Source organism: Sycon ciliatum, chromosome 11, assembly GCF_964019385.1.
Source record: "Sycon ciliatum chromosome 11, ocSycCili1.1, whole genome shotgun sequence".
Classification (NCBI taxonomy): domain Eukaryota; kingdom Metazoa; phylum Porifera; class Calcarea; order Leucosolenida; family Sycettidae; genus Sycon; species Sycon ciliatum.
The window spans coordinates 14893680-14912249 of NC_088653.1; the positions used below are offsets into that span (position 1 = coordinate 14893680).

At 43.6% G+C, this 18570-nt stretch overlaps 1 long non-coding RNA gene across 1 annotated transcript; it reads right to left on the minus strand.

Moving 5' to 3' along the window:
• Window positions 1-7598: 7598 nt before the first annotated feature.
• LOC135827631 (uncharacterized) lies at window positions 7599-14868 on the minus strand. Its single transcript, XR_010555519.1, has 3 exons — window positions 14786-14868; window positions 11314-11484; window positions 7599-7733 (listed from the first exon to the last, which is right to left on the minus strand). It is a non-coding gene; the product is annotated as an uncharacterized LOC135827631 (long non-coding RNA).
• Window positions 14869-18570: the final 3702 nt, after the last annotated feature.

An 18570-nucleotide genomic window follows, 5' to 3' on the forward strand; every position in this document is an offset into this window, starting at 1 on the left:
GCAAAATGTCTCTAAAAGCGCCATTTCGTTCTGATAAAAGCACGGATGACCGCGATTGGCCCAGGTCCGAGAATGCTGCGATGCAGCGTTCCTCCTTTATTCCCAATTGAACATGGTTGAACAGGCGGTCACGTGTTCCTGCGTGCCAAAGTCACCTGGTCACCGTGCCTGCAGGCGAGAACTTTCACCCCAAGGTTCAATTCGAGTGACAGGAGTGCGCCCAAAAAAGGTCAAACAGGCTGTAAGTTGTACCCAGCAGGCGCTAGGCTAGGGCCGCTAGGCATGGTGACCAAGTGACTGGTGTACTGCAGGAGCACGTGGAGTGTGTGGACATAGTAAGGGCTGATTCCGAACCACCTCTGCGGATTTGTGAGTCACGAAGTCTGAAGAAAATGTGAACGGTCTCGGCTGGGAAAACGCCTACACAGTAGCTCAGTGTTTACTCGGAGCATCGCTGACCTCAAGCCAAGGTCCCTGGTTTCAGTCTTGTTGGTCACAATCTTTTTCTCCAGAATTTTCCTGTTTGCATCTGTCCCTTTTGCAATAATAATTCATACACTACATTTTCAGCGCACACTTTCAGCATCCAACAGGTTTGCCCGCATGAAAAGTAGAATGGGCGACACAATGCCCAGTACCAAACGCGTGTCCAAATTTTATCGTGCATGATAACGAAAAGTATTTCTCGTGAATACTTTTGCAAACAAACAAAATAATACGGTCATGAATGAAACTCTTTCGCTGACCTCTGGCAGTTTGAGCAAGGTTTGGAGAGTTTTAGTCGAGTATTACCGTTAAGAAGGATGGGAGAATTGGGAGGGTTTCAGTCGAGTATTTCGTCCAGGTTTTCGCAATCGTCACACTGAAGTTCTGAGTGTTTCGTCCAGCTTTTCGCAATCGTCATACTGGAGTTTTGAGTGTTTTGTCCAGCTTTTCACAATTGCCATGCTAAAGTTTAGAGTGTTTCGTACAGGTTTTCGGAATCGTCATACTGACAAACCGGCACCCAGAATCTGTTCCGGTCGAAATAGAAAATGGTGCTTGGAAGCACTGGGAAGGGTTTCTCGCCACCAACTACTTTCAAAACAGCTGCAGACTACGACCTAGATCATGATATCAACCATGGCAAGCAGTGCTACAAGGAGAACAATGGTACAATTATTCTGGCATCAGTGGCTCCATCACGCAAGTTTACAAAGTTTATCACCTGACAATTACAATGCACACATACCCTGGCATTTGTCAATTTGTGTGCTGGATGAGCACACTGGATCACTGTATGAATATCCAAAATCACATGTGACAACACCGCCTGTTGATATGCTACGGATGTGATCTTGTCCTTGAGATGAATGATGACAAGCTGTGATCGAGGAGAAACAAAACACAGTGGCAAAACTAGTTTGATCCCCATGTAGAAGGCAGTACGGGTTGATGGAGCATACCATGAGACTTCGCTTCAACAGCAGTTATCCTGGAAAGTAAAATGCAGTCAAGTTGCCAGAAGAAGGTTCAGAAGAAAGCAAGGAGTGAACCAGGTGCAACAAACCTGCCTATATTTGGTTGATAAAGCCTTCTGAAGAAGAGGTTTCGCGTGCGCAAACTGAGGACAACTTACGGAATTCGCACACAACGTATAGTGGTGTGTTTAGGGTGGAACTGGCGGATAAGCGGTCCCCTTCTTTCGGTGTGATATAAGCGTAACTTCCAGGTGATCCGAACGGAGTATCACCAATCCAGGCTTGATAGAGACCAGTGGCAGGAAAGAGTTCTGATGTGCAGCCAAAGTAGTATGCAGCTGCGCTAAGTAGTTTACCACCCTGACCCTGGCACACTGCCTTGGCCGTTGTATAATTGAAGTACTTGTAGTCGTGAGTCCGTTTGAGGACTGCCGAAACTTGAGAGCAATATTGGTAGCCGGTCAGTGCAGCATCTGAACATATACATAAACAGATGAGGTCATTTAGCTACTGCAGATCAATACAGAAATGTATATACCTAATGTTTGGCAGGCTTGCATACCAGTGCATACCTCATGATTTTGGGGAATGTTATAAGAGTGGTGGGTGTTGTGCTGTGTGGTGAGTGAGTGGACGGAGTGAATGCCGCAGGGGCCTCTCGCGTTGCTGTGCCATCTATCGAAGTCACACCTGGCTATCACTATATTACAGTCTGTACTCTCACAAACACACTTTATCATACTAGTATCCTCAGTCTAATCTATCAGTATCGCCTTTGCTTAGCCTTAACCTTCGCGCCTTAATCTTCGCGCCTAAGATGCGCCATTACGTTTCCCCCCTTTTTGCACCGAAGATGGGCCATTATGTTTTCCCTTTATTGCTACAAAAGGGTGAAGTTCACTATCTGTTAGCCATTCTACATTATGAACCTTCACTGACGAGATCCTGATGATTGACACAATTAATCGTTACGTTAACTTATAGATTACCCATTTGGTTGTACTGAATATCCCTTTTTTGTGACATTTGAATCAGTTTCCGCCGTGAGTAAGTGGCTGCCATAGGACTGGCTCATGTTCTGATGTTCAATGATTTCAAGACTAAATTGTTTCAGAGCTACCCTTTCACTAATGCAGATAGTGTGAAACACATAATCTTGTTGAAACAGAGTAAATTTTGAACAAAATTCTGACAATATTTATTTTGCTAACGATAATATCATCGATAAACGGATCGTTCAGTTGAAGAGCAATCCAACGTTTAAAACCCACCATGGTTTCAGCACTATACTCAGGTGCTCAGATGTTAAACTATCTGTCTACCCAATGCAGTACTCAGCAAGTACTATAAGTCTACAAATGTTCGACCCATTCACATTTCGGCTTCCCAGGGTTGAAAACCATTTTAGTCCGCATCAGATTTTGGCCTGCACTGCTGTCAAATATATGTTGACATACAGTACTCAAGCAAATACATCACTATACTTGCTGGCGCCCTTGTCAGGGTACATGTACACATTTGAACTCACCGGCATCACAGAAAGGTACTGAAGTGAGTGTTCCATCAGCTTGGCATTTTGGTGTCGCAATTCCCACGAGCGGGTGGCCATCATTGCACGAATAGGTTACATTTTGTGTAAATCTGACGGATTCTTTGTTTGCTGTTCCATTAGCAATAACAGGTACATCGCAAATAGCTGAAAGCAAAATAGAAACAAAATGTTGTTGTCAAGAAACCCAAGAAAAAATCAATCAGGGCCTTTCAACACCCATTGTCCCAGGGCATGTTTTTGGTTATAACTAAGAGTGAAACCAGGGCATACCACTCATCAGAATGCCGCCGTCATTGTCTTAGCAATGTACTTTCAAGTGTGATTCCAAATATACACACACACACACACCACTCTGTGGTATTTTCCTCACGGTGGACTAAACACGATCAGTTTGTGGCGAAAACAGCAGGAAATCGGGCGGCAAAGTCATGTATATTTAATCCAGCACTGTATAAACCATCCCCTCCCGAATACCGCAGAAGTCCCCGAGTACGAAAACTGACCGACCCTTGACAAGATATGGAGAATCCCCAGATTTCTCTTACAATCCCTGCAAATTGGGCGGGACAGTCATGTATATTTAATCCAGCACTGTATAAACCAGCCCCCTCCCGAATCCCGCAGAATTTCCCAAGTGCGAATGAAAACTGACCAGCCCTTGACAAGATATGCAGAATCCCTGGATTTCTTTTAAAGTCCCTGGATAAAAGGGAAAAAGATCTTCTCCGGCCAAGCAAACGTTCGGCGGCTCAGGAATTCTAGACTCTGCATACCGTGCAGTTCGATCAGTCGGTATGTGCCTGGCATGTCTGTCAGTGCAGATCATGCAGGCTAGGCTGCTCAGGTCTTGAAACAAAAGAGGAACGTTCTTTGCAGAGTTTGAAGTGCGAGCGTGCACCGACCATATTTTGGAACAAACCCGGACATTGGAGGCTGAGCCCCTGGAGTTTTCAGGAACAAAGTGGATCAGAGAAAAAGTAGAATAGTGATAGTGTTAAACCTTAGGTGCCGGTAGGTGGACTTCGACCTATGCTGACAGTGCATACTAAAATCGAGCACAGAGCCGGTCACGTACATCGCAGGTGCCTGTTTCTTTGTACAGAGACCCTTCAGTAGCTGTCCTGTAGATAGCAATAAAGAAAGTAGGGGTAACATTTGAAAAAGTCGAGTCGTGATCAACGACGATCGCGCAGATCAGCGGAAGTCAATCGAGCGTGGCAGCCTACGCACGCGTTGCGCAACACGAACAAAACGTTGCTGTTTCGCTTCGTTTTCGACTAGTGCAGTTCATGTTAATCTGCAGTCGCCAGACAACTCCATGACATAGATGCTCTGGCAGCATTCATGCTTCGATCAGAAGTTTCTCTACCTGAGCCACTTCATCATTCAAGCGGAGAGGTTTAGCTAATTCTTCAGCAAACGTTACAGGATCTAGGATCTTCGAATCGGGCATTTAGTGAATTTGGCACTGAAATGATTACAATGCTGTGTATTGCCGGTGCTGGCATGAGCAATTCCGTTCTTCCCCGCAGCTCATATAACAAAGGCTACATGTTTGGCCCTACGATACTCGAGCTGGACAATACTGGCCATACCCATGGCCTGTGGAAAAAACCTCGCAAAAGGGTATCATTTTCGACGTAAAAGGTAAGCAGGAATATACTCAGATAGAGAGCCAAGGATTCATTTATAGACGAAAAAGGGGACCAAGGAAATACAATTTGCGCTATACTGTCCACTTACACCACCATTAATTATTACTAAACAATCTGCTCGTGCGATAACATTGCACGACACTGACCGATGGTACTGACGTTCTACAACTAACTGGCTTACAGCTCTAGCACATCTTGGATGCGCACTCCAACAGCCTTCAAACTTGGAAGGTTCTAAGTTATGGAAATAGCATAAGGAGGGGAAGGTGAGCGCAACCAAGATAAGCACGAGCTGAAAGTCTTAACTCTGAAGAACGTTGGCGGATGTTCATGTATGTCGATGACGATACTGGCAAGACCATTGGACATTGGGTGGGGGGTTATATCGAAGATGTGCTAGAGCTGCTAACCAGTTAGTTGTAGAACGTCAGTATCGTTGTTAAGTGTCGTGCAATGGTATCGCATGAGCTGATTGTTTAGTAACTGGTGGTGTTAGTGGACAATATAGCGTAACTTGTAGTTCCTTGGTCCCCCTTTCTCTTCTATAAAAAGGGTAAGTTTCCATATTGAAGACTGAAATGGGTTCGCTGTGGCGATGTGAATTCTCTTTGATTGCCTAGAAATCAGAAAAGGGGTAAAACATTATACTCAGGTGCCCTTTTCAATGCACACACACAAACGCACACACACACACGCACGCACACACACAAACACACATACACACACACAGACACAAACACACAGATTTGTACTCACTGGCATCGCAGACAGGTGCTGAAGTGAGTGTTCCATCAGCTTGGCATCTTGGCGTCGGATTGCCCACGAGCAGGAGGTCATTATTGCATGAATAGGTTACACTATGTGTAAATCTGACGGATGTCTTGTCAGCTGTTCCATTAGTGATAGCAGGCACATCGCAGTATACAACTGGACACAAAACAAGAAAGATAATTTTGTTGTCGGGAAGCAAACTAGCCCAAGGATTTACAGTGCTGGCTACGGAAATCTGACCCCCCTGTCACTGTAGATCCATACTGGCCATTTTGATAAAGCCAGCGGAGTGGAAATATTATGACTTTAACCCCTCGCCATCCTACCCTCTTCTGCTTATTGTCCTCGCTCAAACATACTTAGTTAACGTGGCAAGAATCCAAGTGGAAACCTAGTCCTTTTTAAGCATCATTTTGCGCAGGTTATAGTGGAATTATTATTACTTTAACTCCTCGCGGAACCACCGACGGCCGCTAACAACCGGTAGACCCAAAAAAACAGCAAAACAAAGTGACCTGGCATTATTATGTTGCCTCATTACTTTGCTTCATCAGTATCGTTCACAGAGGGGAGATAGGTAGCAACATTTCGACCAAATGATTGTTTCACATAACAATGACTATTAATTTTTATACATACCCTGGCATTTGTCAATTTGTGAGCTGGATGAGCACACTGGATCACTGTACGAGTATCCAACATCACATGTGACAACACCGCCTGTTGATATGCTACGGATGTGATCTTGACCTTGAGCTGAACGATGGCAAGCTGTGATCGAGGACAAAAGAACACAGTGCCAGAAACAGTTTGATCTCACATATAGAAGGCAGTTCAAGGTTAATGGAGCATGCCATTAGACCTCTTTACAATCATATTCGTCCTGGGAAAGAAAAAATGCTGTCAAACATGGCCAGGAATCGAGGACATCTGAGAGTTGTAATTTTTGTACTCCTCCGAGGTGTGATTTTTGGCGTGCTGGGCCAAGCACAAGGAAGCTATCTGCAAAAAAAACTGCAGAAAATGGTTGTTGTTTGATCCTTTGGTGTAATCTTTGTTTCTAGTCGAAGCTAGTTGCTGTTTGGAGCAGAAACGCTGAAATTGACTATTTTCTGCATGTACTCATACATGTACTCATGTACTCAGGCATGCAGTCTCACTCGTATTTTAGCTCTTTTTCTGGAATGGATACTGCTCTGCGCCCCTTGGTGAACATTTCCTGCGCTCGTGGAGCAGCTGAAAAGGACCACTGGTATGTCTGGTTCCTGGTTTGAAAGTGGAGAGTCGACTTTTGTGTCTTGAAAAAGGAGTAGAGAGCGATCATGTACGTCTGTGGCTGATTTTTGAGTGCTCCTCGTACATTTTTGATCATGATAGAAATTCTCAGCCCAAAGTCAGACCAAAGTCAGCGCGATGATGGTCGTACAGTTTTCTTGTGGATTTTTTAGTTGTTTCATCTCGTATCTATGTCAGTATCGTGATGGTGAAGTGGAGAGGGTGATTTTCTTCCTCTAGGCTTCGTTCGGCCGACTTTGCTTCGTCCTCGTTGAAAAGTGATCCTGAAAAAAAGGTCGATTTGCAAAATTATGTTGATTTTCAATGTACGTGATGACATGCGATTGCTGGCTATGATGCCCTTCGAAGGTTGAGAAGAAAGCAAGGAGTGAACCAGACGAAAAAAACCTGCCTATATTTGGTAGACAAAGCCTTTTCTTACACAAACTGTGGATCTGCATTCGCCACGATGTGTTTTGCACTTTTCTAGGCCCGCTCTGGTTAGGCTTCCTTTTTTTCTTCTGCTGTTTTTATCCAAGCATGTCCACTTCATTACTGATGATGGTCATGAAGACGGAAACATTGAAATGATCCTTCTAATGGATTTGTGTGTAGTGCAGTGCTCCATTGAGGTTGTCTGCAAGCTATTCAAGTGCAATGACGCTGCGTTAAGCATCCTTGACCATTTTGAAACTGTGGACAACTTACGGAATTCGCATACGACATATAATGGCGTGTCCACTGAACTGTTGGGATAGCGTGCCGCTCCTTTCTGTGTAGTGAGAGCTTTCCATCCACGTGATCTAAACGGAATCGTGCCAATCCAGGCCTGATATTCACCATTACCAGGAAGGATTTCTTTTGTACAGTTAGAGTCGTATGCTGCTGGAGTGAGAAGTGTTCCGCCCTGACCGTGGCACACTGCCTTGGCCGTTGTATAATTGAAGTACTTGTAGTCATGTGTCCGTTTCAGGACTGCCGAAACCTGAGAGCAATATTGGTGACCGGTCAGTGCAGCATCTGAATACATACACAGATGAAATCACTTTAGCTGCAGGAAATCAGCAGCAGTGTATGTATAACAAACGCAGGTAGTGACCCACTGCATAGAAGTGCTCAATACCTTCGAGGGAGCCATTAATTCTAAAACAGTTGAACAACAAAACTACCATAATTATATTATAATGTTCCCCTGCAAGCTTGCATTCCATTGCATACGTGATGAGGGAAGCCAGGATGTTATAAGTTACAGATAACCATCAGCTTCATCTCTAATACCGGATGGCGGTAGTCGCAACTTCTAAGTTCGTATTGTTGGAGTCAGTGATGATGCTCCTCTGGGCCCCTACGACTACGGAACAGCAGTGTTCCTGTCAGAGCAGAGCCTCAACCGAACAACAGAAACCAGGACCTTCGAAAAGGGATTCCCACGCTGCATTGTATGTTATGAGTGCAACCCTGGCATGTTGCCATCAGTGGCATAATCCTGTCTTTCGAAGTACTGTGAAACTGGAAAGTCTAAGGAGTCACAAAATCTAACGTTTTAAGGATCATTTTTCGATGTTTTTAAAGAAACGTTATTAAGAACCCGGTTTGAGATGTCTGTGTAATGATGCGCATACATCGATGCATGTTTTTTCTGTTGCAGAAGCATCATTAGACTTTCTGCACATTATCATGCCAAAATTACAAAACGGTTAACTTTTTAAGAACTCTGATGGTGAGCCAAGGAAAAAAATAATTGTAACATGGAAATTGAAATTAAAATTGTGCAGTGGAGTGTCTCAGCATTCCTTGTCAGTTTTGTGCTAGATTGTGCACGTCTCATTGTTCAAAATCTAGTTTAGTAGGTGGACTTGATCGCATAACTTGTGCCCACAATTTCCATGTGACAGTTAACGTTTCGGTTGTTTTAAACTTTCCAGTTTCACACTACTGTTCCATACCGTATGCATACATAGTGACAACACTCTGTTGTGTTTTCTTCACCGTGCGCTCAACGCGGCCAGTTTGTGGAGCACACCACATGCGAAACAGGAGAAAGGCGGATGGTATGAAAATCACGGAGCGTCTGTGGAACAGGACTACTTACAAAGTTTTATTCGGGAAAACCGCAAATTGTGACGAAAAATGTGAAAACCAAGCAGACTTAAATAATTGCCAACATCCATTTTAGAAACCGCAAAAAAAACAAAAAAACATTACTGCTGTCGGTGATGTTCGGGTTGTACTGTATTTGTTGAAGTAGTGTATAGTGTTCTATATAAATGCACTATTTCAGATCCCAAATAGCAGGTGCGCACTAGGCTGCGACTATGAGGATTTCATGCAGTTGTGTCAGTAGTGCAATGCAGCAAACAGTTGTGAAGTTTGCCACCGTTGTGCAAGCTATGATGTATGCATTTGTTTTGTCTATTGACAAATGCACTTGAAATGCATGATGGGTGGGAGACCCAATAGGGAACACATACCGATGTACACATTTTCATAATAACACTATCAGCCCGGATCATCCATTCGCGGTACCATCCAAGCTTGTAGCCTATATAAATCTGATCTTCTGAAAAATGTTGTCAAGTTGCTGTCTGATGATCGGTAAAAACGGTGAAACTCAGAGTTACAGCAGAAACGCTTTCGATTCCTCTGAAGTGTGTATGTACAAATCGATAATTTCAGGATAAATTTGTCGATACATTTACGAAACCTCGCACCAACATGCGGTGACGAGGGGCCAGGACCGAAAGAAAAATGGTGGGACATTTATGTATTCACAGTGAAGAGACCTGTGTTGGAGTGTTGGAGTCACGTGTCATATGTGGCTGAGTTCGAGTTCCAGACAAATTGCAATGTACTTTGGGGTAAATCAATAGTCGAACTGTGCTAGCAGTAGTGTCGTCGGAAGAAAATGTTAAACTGTCGTTTTTTGTATGACGACAACACCATAGCTTAGCGGTAACAAGTCAAAGCACCGCTAGATAAAAGCTACAGTCCATTCATTGGAAACTTTAATCCTGACTTTTTGGTGTCTCCCGCACATAGTTGTAGATGTCGTGAAAACAACAGTACATCCTGCATTGTGTGACCCGTGCAATTACTCCTTGCCACATTTGAGGCCAGAAAAGGCCAAGAACAGGGAAATAGAAATTCAGCCAGGTTTTACAAAATTAGGACAGGTATGCCATGGCAAAATGTATGGAGAAGCAGATCCAAAACCGAGATTTTTGCGATTTAAAGTGGGGTTTTGATCCTCAATTCAGCCCAAATCGGACTCTCAAAAGCCAGCGGGACAGTTTCCGATGAATGGACTGTAGGGTCTCTAGTGACAGTCCGGGTGGATATTTCTCGTTTTAAAGGGGAAGTTAAGGCAAAAAATAAAAATTTCACCAGTTGTAGTCTTCGGGGTGCTAAGTCGAATGGTCGTGGTCCGAGGAAGCTGAGACGCTCCCTTCCTACTTGAATCCCAATCGAACTCGTGCACTTCCACCGAAACTGGGTGACTGCGCCCTACTAGATGGGGATTTGTATGCAACATAACACTAAAAGCGCCATTTCGTTCGTATAAAAGCACGGATGACCGCGATTGGCTCATATGCTGTAGACTTTTGGACGCTGCGTCGACTGGTTTTGGTCCGAAAAGGCTGCGATGCAGCGTTCCTCCTTTATTCCCAATCGAACATGGTTGAACAAGCGGTCACGTGCTAATGCGTACGCCATTCACCTGGTCACCGTGCCTGCAGGGTACAACTTACTAGCCTGTTTGACCTTTTTTGGGTGCAGTCCTGTCACTCGAGTTGAACCTTGGTGTGAAAGTTGTCGCCTGCTGGCGTGGTGACCAGGTGATTTGGGCACCCAGGAGCACGTGACCGCTTGTTCAAGCATGTCCGATTGGGAATAAAGGAGGAACGCTGCATCGCAGCCTTTTCGGACTAAAACCAGTCGAATCAGCGTCCAAAAGACTACAACATATGGGCCAATCGCGGTCATCCGTGCTTTTATATGAACGAAATGGCGCTTTTAGTGAGATTTTGCATATAAATCCCCATCTAGTAGGGCGCAGTCACCCAGTTTCGTCGGAAGTGCGCGAGTTCGATTGGGATTCAAGTAGGAAGGGAGCGTCTCAGCTTTCTCGGACCAAGACCATTCGACTCAGCACCCCGAAGACTACAACTGGTGAAATTTTAATTTTTGCCTTAACTTCCCCTTTAAACTCCCTACACTTTACTAATTATGTATCGAGTAAAATCTGGTTTAAGCGACCGCCCCGCGGTGCAAGCAAACGCGTGATGGCCAGGTGGTCTTCAGAACAAGTTCCGACAGTGTCTGTGCAGAACTGTCCGTGCATGGAAAAACGGTCGTTAAGAGCAGGTGGTCGCTAAACCCAGAGGTGGCTTACACCAGGATTTACTGTGCTCTTTTTTTTAAGTCGAGAATTTTCTGAATTCCATTATCGCATTAAATTCCGGTTATTCCTTGAATTGCCGAAAACTTGATCAGAAAGGGTCAACACTCGGGTGCCCATTATATTCCAGCAAACACGGTATTTCAGTTGCTGGCACCATTTTCATGGTATTTCGAAGCACACGTACACAGTTGTACTCACTGGCATCGCAGAAAGGTACTGAAGTGAGTTTTCCATTAGCTTGGCATCTTGGCGTCGCATTTCCAATAAGCCCGAGGCCAACATTGCACGAATAGGTTACATTGTTTGTAAATATGACGGACGTCTTGTCGGCTGTTCCATTAGCAATAGCAGGCGGTTCGCAGTATACAACTGAGCACAAAACAAAACGAAAGATAGTTTTGTTGGCAGGAAACAAACAATCCTTTCAAAATCTTTCACCAGGAAATGCACTGGTTGTAACATGCTGATGAGTTAGTCAAACACATTCAAATCTTTCAATTCATAGAAAAGAAAAAGGAGTAATGAACTACAATTTACGCCATAATGTCCACTAACACCTCGAGTTAGTGAAGAATTTGGAAGGTTGTAACCAAGGCAAGCGCTAGCTGAAAATATCAGGTCTGAAGGACGTTGGCGGATGTACATTCATGTCGATGACGACATTGGCAAGACCATTGGACACTACAGTTAAACGACAATTCAAGGACCTGAAGCAAGATTACGCACAATTTCTGTGTCTCAAAGCTGCGGCGATCTCTTAATATTAACCCTTTGGAAATCACACCACGCCAAGAGATAGCTGCAATTGCAACTATACTCGTTCCAATCTCCATCATAACACTGCTTCTACTTCACCGATTTTGACGATCTTGAGCTCGTTGGAAAGCTCTTGGAACGAGGATAACAGCGAGCCCAAACTTATTCAGGAGAGCGATTTCTGTCTGCTACTGACTGCCAGGAACGCCAGCTGAATACCAAATCCAAAACGGCAATAGTCCTTGTCTCGCAATTTCACTCTTGCTAGCTCAAAATCATTCAAATGTTTTCTAACAGACTCACAAAAGCCGTGACAAAAAGCGCTGGGAGTGATGTCACACGCTGCGTGGGCAGGAAGAGGGAAAATCCCTCTTTTGAACGAAATTTGCACTTCGCTGACGCATGAGAAATCGAGCGAACGTTCGAGCACTTGCCGCTCTGTTATACTTGCTCGTATCGAGCCGACAGCTTAGATTCTCTGCTACCTCGTAGGTATTCCGATGGTTGAATTCGGTTGCGATTTGACTGAATTATGACTCGTTGAGTGCACTTGCACACATGACATTGGCATCGTTCGAATTCGAACGATCAGCTCCAAAGGGCTAAAGGGGAAGCTATGCGAACAAGAATCATGCAAAACCAAACGCCTCCGTAAAACAGCCCTGCTCTTCGACTATGACAACTAAGGTTAAGATGGACAATACGCAAAACAGGGCAGAGTGATAGGCTAGTTCTGAGCATAGTAGTGTGAAACATATATGAGCCCCGGCCAGCGAAAACCAGCACTTGTGTACTTGATATCAATCATCAAAATGTGACGTCAAAGTTTGGGACGCGCAGTGAGCTGGCTTTTGAAGATTCTTTTTCGATCGAGTGGGTGTCTTTGTTGTCAAAGGAGTTTCAAGTGTCTTCAAATGTCGCTGGTCAATTGATTTTAGCGCTAGGTGAGAGCTCGTCACACGGAGGTTGAGTTTAGACACAGCGATGGCGACAGGTGTCGCGATAAAGGCTTAGGTCCAGAGTTGTCAGCGTGAGATTCCCTGTACGAAGCGGCGCTGAAAGTTAGTTCGCGATCGGAATTATTTCTTTGGTGGCGATCTCGCTGAGTTTGTCCAGCAGTGGCGAGTCTCATATGCATAGCAATGAAGAGCCCTCATGAAATCGACACTGGATACTGGTGACGACGATAGTCAGTGCTGGAGTAATAGCGACTGCGAGGAGAAGCTGAATGTCGACCCGCTGAGCGATCCGTATTTCTAGTATTTTCTACATCGACAACAATGATGTTGCAGACACTGATAGAGGGCTTCTCACGGCGCAAAACAGCGTAGTATTATCAGTACTCTACCTTGTCAGACGACGCCAAGCTGGCTGCTGCCTGTGCTGAGAAAGGGGATCCCTAAAAACTCTAACAGGCTGAACGCTTTGGGGCAACATCTTCACGTGCTACAAAACGCGAGTATTCGCTCATATCATTGAAATACAATTATGCTGAAATCATGGTCTGAGTGAAAGTGTGCAAGGGAGTGGATGTCAGTGGTATTGGTCAGTACATCTATCAGTATGGCAAGCTTTGGGACAACACTCAAACTGCCAGCACAGAGGTCCCTGAACACAATTTGGAAGGCCAGCCACCAATCATCGTTTTGCACTCTGGTGTTGTAAAGAAGGTAGTGATGTATACGGAATATCGTCACACTTCTGAACTACTCATGCCTGCTGCACCAAGAGGGCAAGCCTGACTTGCATTCTGTTTACTTACATGTACCTGTTCCACATCACAATTAGAAACTGTAGGATCAACTTGCATGGAGTCACTAGGCATGGATGCGGCGCCAACTGTACCGAATCTTGACCTGTGTGACTTCAAACTCTATTTTTCATGCTTTCGCTTATCAGATTGCCACCAAACTTGATACCTTGAGTGATTAATAGTGTAGAAACAATTTCGAGGGAAAAAATAATTTTTGAAAAAATTACACATGTTCAGGTTTCTGCTGGCTGGGGCTCAATATTATGTGAAAATGCATTGGTAAAATGAGTGACTCTTGAGTTTATTGATTGAGTTTTATTTTTAATTATAACAAAAAAATTTGCAGTTTTTTTGGTTTGGGTTTAAAATTCTTTATTTTACACATGCACGTTTCTGATTTCTTCTCCAGTGTATGATTTATTGCATTTTAAACCATTGTGTTAATTTGCCCGTATGCCCGTAAAAGAGGCCTCCAAAAAATGTGACTCTTGTTCGGACCCTGTACTTACTACATGTATGAACTTTTTATTTACACATTTTTTTTAACTTTTCAACACAATCATCGGTTGTTTTTATTTGCACAGTTTGCACAGTGGCTTACAGTAAGGTACTCCTCACTTCCTTGGTACTTTTCATTTGCACGATTTGAGTGTCAACAGATACGCCCATGCCCATGTTCTTGTATCATAAGCCCACCGGAATGTCCTCGTGAAACAGATAATCCCATGGGCTTATCGGCGGGATTCTATGGTATTTGTTACTACTATTTTTCACGCTGTCACCTTAAACTCAAGTGGATAAGATCGTACTGCTGTTTACCTCGTTTCTGTCAGTCACGATATTCAATTGATGAATATAACAAGACCACGTTCTGGAACTGACCTTTGCTGCTTTGGTGTTTGACACGTGCACCAGTTTACTTTGCTCATAATAATAATATTCGGTTACATACATCCTAAATACAGTCTCCTGTACAATTAACACTATCACAATGGCTAGAATGACTGTAGAGGAAAGCCTCGATAAGATTTGCCATGAATTGTAGAAAAATTGATCAGAAAAGGCATCCACAATATACTCAGGTATGTGTTCTACTCAAGCAACTACAATCGACTACTTGATGGCGCACTTTTCAAGGCACGTGCACACAGTTGTACTCACTGGGAGCGCAGGAAGGGACTGAAGTGAGTTTTCCATTAGCTTGGCAACTTTGTGTCGGATTTCCCACCTGCGGGTGACCTTCATTGCATGAATATGTTACACTATGTGTAAACATGACGGATGTCTTGTCGGCTGTTCCATTAGCAATAGCAGGTACATCGCAGTATACAACTGAACACAAACCAAGAAGAAAGATATTATTTGTTTTGTTGGGGCAAACAAACTATCCTTTCAAAATCTTTCATCAGGACCTGCACTGGTTGCAACATGCTGATGACTTTGTCAAAATATAATTCAAATATGAAGAAATGGTGTAGGGAAAAATATGGATTCAAACAAGTTTTCGTACAACACTCATCAGGAATCGTCAATGTACTAAAAGACACTTTCTCGCTTTGATTGTTAAAATTCACACTTGTAAATTTCACTGTTGTTGCTCTTAGTGTTATTTCTCTAACTTAGATTTTCTATAATAGTTCAATTTTTGTTTCAGTGTCCTTTAGTACAACGACGATTCCTGATGAGTGTTGTACGAAAACTTGTTTGAATCCATATTTTTCCCTACACCATTTCTTCATATTTTCATCGTTTTATTGCACATCGTCTTCACCGTTTTTACATAATTCAAATATTTAAATATTCCATTTTGACAGCCCCCAATAATGATTAGTTTGCGTTTATGCAATGCACTATGTACTCAATCTGCGGACAGAACTGTTCCGTTCTTCGCAGCACATTATTTAAATTCTTTATTATCACAATGGTACCATTGCCAGTAAGAGATACGTTCATGAGAAGGTGAAATGCTGTGGGTGGGGCTGTGGGTTATGCAGTTTGAAAGTGAGTTGCATCACTTTGCACTTTACAAGTATGGGAGAGGGTGAGCGTTGCAGCAGCAGATTGAGTTAATCAGCATTGAGCAGGTTTCCTGTATAAAAGCAGGCCGGAAGGGAACGTCACGAATGCTAGCAGGGAGGGCATTGCAGCGTTCTAGGGACTTGCACAGTGGAGAGTCTTTACAGGGGTGTATGTATTTTTTTTGAAGTCTTTTATTTTCACGATGGCCTGTGGCCAATAAGAGATATGTATATTTATTATATTGTAAAATACATCCTAAATGCAGTTTAATGTACTAATCATGATATCACATTGGCTAGAACATCTCCAGAGAAGAGAACAGTATCGTGGAGGGTGCATGTAGTGGCGCAGAGCCAAAACAACCGTTGCAACTTATCCAAGCCGCACGCTCCTATTCCCAATCTGACAGACGGAGTATCAACGACCATAGGTGATCTAGTAAAGGCTGATCTCCTTGCTGGCGTATTCTGCCAGTATCATTCTCCCCATAGAGCACCTCCCAATTGCACCCAGCTGCCATCATTCGTAGTTGATGAGCCATTCGTGTTGTTTCCAATGACAACTGCCCTGAGATGACGGTTTGACAGGCAGTCGCTCGGCTATTTTAGAAAGGAAGCAGATGCTCCATACCTGTTCCTTGTGAAGAATGCGATTGTGGCCAACGTTATCAAACGCTTGGGCTATATCATTGTACTGTGTGTGTAGTGAACCGCCTTGCGTCTTTCTCTTGATCACTTTCCTGTAGAGCTTGGCTAGCAGATCCGCTTCCTCCACCACCATTTATGAAAACAACTATATGTCCAGGCCAAGTCTCCCAAAACTCAAATCATGATTACAACTATGTAAAACAGTGATACAAAGTGGACTGGTATCTATGACCCCATTGCTTTGCTTCGTACGTAGTTATTTGGCAAAACATTGAAAGTAGCGCCCGTTCAACGGAATTGAACACGTTAGGGGCCGTTCATAAATTTCAGGAAACAAACAAAAAAGATTCATTCAAAGCTTTGCGGGTCGAAGGGAGCTCCTCTTTGATAGCGGAAACACCAAATAAATGTTCGGTCTCAAGCCAAAATAATTTTCTTTCAAGGGGAGGCTTAAGAACACTTTCAAACATACTGGCACCACTCTGGCATATTTCCTCAAGGTGGTCTAAACGAGGTCAGTTAGTGGAGCACACGTCCGGCCAAAATATAAGAAAAATGTGTCTTATGGAAATCACAGAGTATCTGGGGTGTGTCACTGCTGTCGGTGATCCGTTTTTTTGTTTTTTTAAATATGTTCACCTAACCAGTTCGAAAAGAATAAGGAAAGACAATGGTACGGAAACTAGGACAAAAGGAAAACTAATGGGCAGGTGCTGTACCCTCATTTGCGGAATGTACACTATTTTCCTACACCATTTTCATGATACACGCATGTCCTGCCGAATATCATCATTCACAAAGGTAGCACCACATTATTTGCAGGTGCAGGTTGTTGTACTCACTGGCATGACAGGAAGGTACTGAAGTGAGTGTTCCATTAGCCTGGCAACTTTGTGTCGGATTCCCCACCAGTGGGTGACCTTCATTGCATGAATAGGTTACACTATGTGTAAATCTGACGGATGTCTTGTCGGCTGTTCCATTAGCAATTGCAGGTACATCACAGTATAGAGCTGTACAAAAGAATTAGAATTTTTTTTTTTAATTAGACCACGCATTCAGCCCAGATGTAAAATTATGTAATGAGAAAAGGACCTATAAGTTACAAGTCATGACTAACAGTCCACCAAGGTAACGAGATAATACACAGTCAGATAGTGCGACAACGAGGCACAACACTGACAAGGATATTGAGACATTCGACGACCTGACACCTAGCTCCAACACATGTACGAAGCGCAAACCAACAACCTTCCAACGTGGAAGGCTCAGGTACGCAAAGTTCCAATGGCAGCCTTGTTGTGGCACTATAAAGAAAAATTATGACGGTATAATTATCTTGTTACCTTGGTTGACTCCTAGTAGTAACTAGTGAATTATAGGTACTTTTGTCTTTACGTATTACTATTGGCTCAACATCTGAGTTTTTATGTAAAATCATTTAGTCCATTGACTAAAGGACCTCAAGACGGCTGCTAACAACTGGTGAACCCAGTGGCAGATGCAATGCTAAACGGTGGGGTGAGGGGATGTGTCTCACAATTAATGGCAAAGAATTGCCAAAGAAAGCCAATGGCTGAATCCATGTACCCCCTGAACCCGACCACAAGTTTCCAGTTGACTGTCGGTGGCAGCATGGCAGAAACAAATTTGCTCCTAGTCAGGATTGAACCAGGTGCTTGTCCTATCAATCATGGTCCTTAACCAACCCACTATGCCTGCCTGGCTCAGATTCCGAAGCTACTGAAAATGTTGGAAAGGCCTTTTCAGCTTTCAGGTTTCCGTCATCATGACTTTCGATGGTTGGAACATGTTGGTTACATAGTCAAAAAATCACTTGAATTTTTCATCATTAATTTTCGTTTAGACCGCCTCCGACATTGAATCTTTTTCATTATATTATGTGTATACGTGGGAGTCAGTGTTCGATCACGGTCCCCGTAACCAATCAGTCACAAAAAACCCGGTGAGCAGTCACAAACTGTTACTGAGTAACAGACTGGTTTTTGTACCGATGGCCAGGCACAAAAGTACGCAACTTTCCCTGTGAGCGATCACAAAATCACGATCCAAATATTATGACTTTATGGCCGGTGTTGAGATGTGCAGCATAGCGCACGGTCATCCACCACTCCTTTTTGTGTTGCATCCACTTCGAAACTTCCTTTTCCAGTGCCAGGCTGATTTTTTTGAGGTGGCAGTTTTATTTTTTTGTCATGATGGCAGATGACATGCAAGTAGAGGCTGGTGGTATAAGAATTGGTACAACGGCCAGAGCCC